Source organism: Paramisgurnus dabryanus, chromosome 9 (assembly GCF_030506205.2).
Source record: "Paramisgurnus dabryanus chromosome 9, PD_genome_1.1, whole genome shotgun sequence".
Classification (NCBI taxonomy): Eukaryota; Metazoa; Chordata; class Actinopteri; order Cypriniformes; family Cobitidae; genus Paramisgurnus; species Paramisgurnus dabryanus.
In genome coordinates, this window is record NC_133345.1 from 25,995,518 (window position 1) to 26,000,547 (window position 5,030).

Sequence of the window (5,030 nt, forward strand, 5' to 3'; positions counted from 1 at the left end):
CTTCAGTCAAGTTTGCGACATTTCTCATCGTGAATGTTGATCTGCATGTAAATCTCTTGTTTTAAAGCAACACTATGTAGTTTCCATGTAAAAATGACTTACAGCTCCCCCATGTGTTTGAAAAGCGCAACAGTGCCTGGTATCAGACACTCTTCTGCAGGCAGGGGGAGGGGCGGGGCTGTGTTTCCTACCCTCCACCGCCACTTTCAGAGTGTGCTTGTAGCAGCTAGGAGGCTGCTCAGGTTGCAGCAACAGTACAATTTGTCCAGTTAAAAGTGGTTCTATCACTGAAATAATTTTAGAGACATTATTTAAGGGTAAAAAAACTACATAGTGTTGCTTTAAAGAGCTAAACCATAAACTATGTTGTTCGACACGTCCATTACGGCATTGTTTCGGCTTCTTGTTCACAATGAGGGTTTTCCATGTATCTTACTAGGTCCTCTTTCCGGCAACGATCCCAGAAGATTTACGGGACGTGTTTGCGTTTACACAGAAGCTTGTCTGGCAATTTTACAGGTATTTTCTGGGACCAAAGGTCTGTGTCAATGGGGTTAATGATTCTTTCTGGTACCTAAAATAGTTCTTCTATGGTGCAGAACCTTTGAAAGATTAAATAGTATGATTTTTTTTTTTTATTAATCTACTCCACACCATTTATTGTCAGCTTTTGTGAAATGATATGACAGTGAGCTATAAAATACAGCAAGAAATTTCAGCATTAATTTGCAGTTTGGTTTGGTGTATTCAAAGGAATCATATGTTATTGGATTTTAATGCAGGTTCCCTTGTGCAGTAAATAACTATTATACAAACATGTACTGATGCACCACAGACAGGCTTGCATCAATATTTACATTCACAATCTGAAGGTTATGTTGTGCGTAGTGAATTATTTCTCTATTTTCCCATACTCTTTGGTTGTTATTGTGCGTTTTCTCAAGCCTTTTTGATTTATAAAATTATTACTCATGCAGCCATCCGCTGGCAGCTTGCTTTTACAGCACACTCGATAAGCTGAGCTGCAATTATGTGAATAAAGCCAGGCTTTCTTGCGTTAAGTATCAAGGCTATTCCGCCCGACTCTTTTAAAAGACGTTTGTACATGTGGATTTTTCTTCATTATGACTTCATCATCATTACTAAAAAATTGAACGTCCTCTTGACGTCTTTTAAATTCAAGGCCCTGAGCTTTTATTTTGTTTTCAATGGATCCCAAAGATTTATCTTTGAGGTTTTTAATGATATATTGTACAGTACAATGCGTGGTAGCTGTGGGGTGAAATGACGACAGCGATGATGTTTCACAAAATGAATCACAACAAAATCAGGCCTAGGGGATAGATGGCCTAACTGTTTTGCGTGGATTTGAATAATTAACACGAATGGTGTCCTGAGGGAGCTAAGGGCAATTTTACCTTTCAGATTTCATGCTCAGTATAAACAATATTTAATGAAAAGGGGTTTGTTGAATGGTATTTAAAATCCATTAGACATTTTAATGGCTGTAATGTATCCCAAAGTGCACAGTTGGGTTTTTCATTTGCCATTTCTGCCTAATTCTTTCTGGAATTGAGTTATTAGCATAGTGCATCCCTGTCTTGCAAAGCAAGGAGGGCAAAAGACAAGGACTGTTGTAGTCCAGCATCATAGTGTTTGCGTCCTTGACGCCTCCTATTCATTGAAACAGCTATTCATGAATATATGAGAATGCGTTGAAAATGTCCAATGCCAACCAGGTACTAACTGTTGAGCACTGTTGTCTGAATCAAAAGGGGGGTTTTGTTTTCTAACGTCAGTCGATGCAGTGAAGGGATTGACTGAATGCAACCCAGATGTCAACCTTTGCTGCACTCCAGTCATTGATTGGCCATTTTCAAACGTGCATTTTTAAGTGCATCTAATGAATCCAAAGATAATGGTTTGGAGTTAAAAAAAAAAAGGTCTTCTTTTTATACTACATAATGGTGGTCATTTTTTAGGGAATTTGGAAGATGGAAGAGGATTGAAAATGAAAAGAAAATGCAAATAGAGACCGTGCCAAATGCAACACAAATCAATTTAAAAATAACAAAACAATGCTCACCTGTAGTGCAAGAACTCAATTTGGAACAGCATGTATTAGACTGTGATGATGGTAATCAAATGCAAGTTTCTGAAGGTCACATTATCTTTAGGTGGTCATAATTCATGCTTTAGAATCTGACAGCACATGTTTGGCTTCTTTTTCTCTTTCGCAGGGACGAGTTGTCTGAATGCCTGGAAAATGGCAAAGCCTTTCCTGTGACAGCTGGCGACAAAGATAAAGTCAATTTCTTTCGCTGTGTATTTTCGAGCAGAATTTCAAATTTTCTCAATGGCTTTCCAGCTGTCTGTTTAAACTTTCCAAAATATAACATTATATGTGGCGCTGTCTTGAGTGGTTTTGGCAAACATAATCCAAGTCAGGTGGTTTCTTATCTGAAGTATCTTCAGTGCAATAAAGCAGATAGCTGTCCATTTTGGATGAGAGATCACCCATGATTCCACTTCTTAAAGTCAAAAACGGTTCTTCACAGCGATGCCGTAGAAGAGGGCATCATTCAGTCAACCATTCAGTCAAAGTTTGCAACCTCAAATAACATTTTGTGCAACAGAATGGTTCTGTGCTCTGCCAGAAAAAAATGGTAAAAAACCCCTAGCTGTCACTGAGGCTGTACACTTTCTAAAATGACACCTTTGCAGCAACAGTTCTTACTGGTACCCCAGAAGTACATATTGGTACCAAATGTATACATATCTGTACCTTTTTAAAGGGTACTGCCCCAGTGACAGCTAGGGAACTTTTTTCTTGACAGTCTGATGTTTGGATGAACAAACATAACTTCCGATAAACTTCACACAGTGAATCAGTAACAGTAGAGTCCTTTCAGAGTAGTTTATAACAAGCAAAATAAATAAGTAGATTACTTGAAATCATAGCTAAAGCATATCAAAAACTACAATGAGCAAACTTTACTGTGTACTGTATAATGTATTTAATGTTGACTACAAATCAGCTGCCAAACCTCCCTTCACATGGCAGTGATCCATGCTTGCCGTCTCCCCTCGTCTTAAGGAAACCACAACATTTGTTATTTACGACAATGTGTTTGTTCCAGAGTTCAGTGTACGTCCGTGTAAAGTCTGACATTAAATGTGTTCTCAATTTGTGACAAAAAATGTGATCTTGACCACATAGCCAAATTTTGATAATTAAAAAAAAGGCAAATAAATATAAGTTTTCAAATCGTATAAAACCGGCAGTATTTTTTACTATCAAACACTGGGAGCATGTTCACTGTCGGGGCGACCGTTGTCTGCGCTAAAACCTCGGCCACCTACGACCTGAATTGATGCTTTTGATTGTGTTGGGGGCGGGCCATGCTTGGAGGCTTTAGTGTGTCATCGAGCCACAGTTTTAGCCCTGCCCAAATAAGCCTTTATGGTGTGACTCCACAGTTCAGCAGTAGTTACCGGCGACTTCTTAATCTTCCAAAGGGTGCAAATTCAAAATGTGTTCAGAGTGTTGTATGTGTCTTGTCATGTCAAAATATGTGCGGTGCGTCATGTGAACCTATGTGCATCATGTTTCAAAATATGTGCCTGCTGCACAAGCGTCGAAAGGTTTTATGATTAAAGAGAGGTTCACGTTCACAAAATACTCGCAAGACACTAACTTAAAGGGACACTCCACTTTTTTTGAAAATATGTTAATTTTCCCAGCTACTCTAAAACTTGACTCTTCTGTAGTTACATCGCTTACTAGTGATATTGCGCACTGCCCAAAAATAGTCCCCTTGCTTACTTTCAATAGCAGGGGACTATTTTTAGGCAGTGCGTAATATCACTACGCCTTCTGCAGCCATGTTACCTCAGCAAAGTCCTTGATTATTACACCAGAATGAGAGTATAGTTCCCAGCCATATCTGCCTGGAAAATCAGAACTTTTAATTTTCTGTCGGTTTTAGTACACAATGTAACTACAGAAGAGTCAAGTTTTAAATAGGAAAAATAGTGAAACTTTTTGGTTATTTTTTAGCGCGATGCTAATGGTCTAATCAGATTCAATGGATTATGCTAAGCTATGCTAACAGTGGTACCGGGAGATCGGCTAAAACGGAGTCCAAATCAGTAAAAATCAAATGTTTACCTCCAGGGGAGCTCGAAATAACAAATTTTTCAAAAAAAGTGGAGTGTCCCTTTAACACTAAACTCTGATTACACATGAGATTTAGCGAGTATCTGGCAAACGTGAGAGGTTCTTTTATCATAAACCCCTTGGAAGCATCTGCAGCATATTTTGACATGATGCCGCGTGATGCACATAGGTTCACATGATATGCCAAACACACATATTTTGACATGACAAGCCACACACATCTAGCTAAATACATGTTTTATTAAGCTTCGCATCTTGCGCCCCTCGAAAAAAGTAGTCACCGGCCGCCACTGCAATTCAGTCCTACATAAATAGTTCAGTCTTTGTAACCTCTTTTGTAATGTTTTCTTAAAAAATTGTATGTGTTTGGTAACAATTCTCGGAAATTACTTTACACGGACTTAACTGTTTAAAGTGGAATGTGCATGCACTGTAAAAAAAATTATGCACTGTAGATTATGTACATGCACTGTAGAAATTACAATGTTATTGCAGCTGGGTTGACGGTAATTTACAGTAGATTTTAATTTATGTTATTTAATGGCAAGAGTTTGTTCAAAGTTAAATAAAATTTAAATATTAACAAGTCTTTATCTTTACAGAATAAAACTATACAATAATAGCCTCATGCAAAGCATTCTGGGAACCAGAAATCATCATTAACCTTTTTCTGTTTTTTGCTTCAGATTTTGTTTCCCAGAATGTTTTGCTTGATGCTGTTTTTTTAGTTTTACTCTGTAAAGACAAAGACTTGTACATTTTTAATGTTCATTTAACTTTGAACAAAATGTTGCCAGTAAAAAACATAAATTTAAATCTACGGTAAATTACCGGCAACCCAGCTGCAATT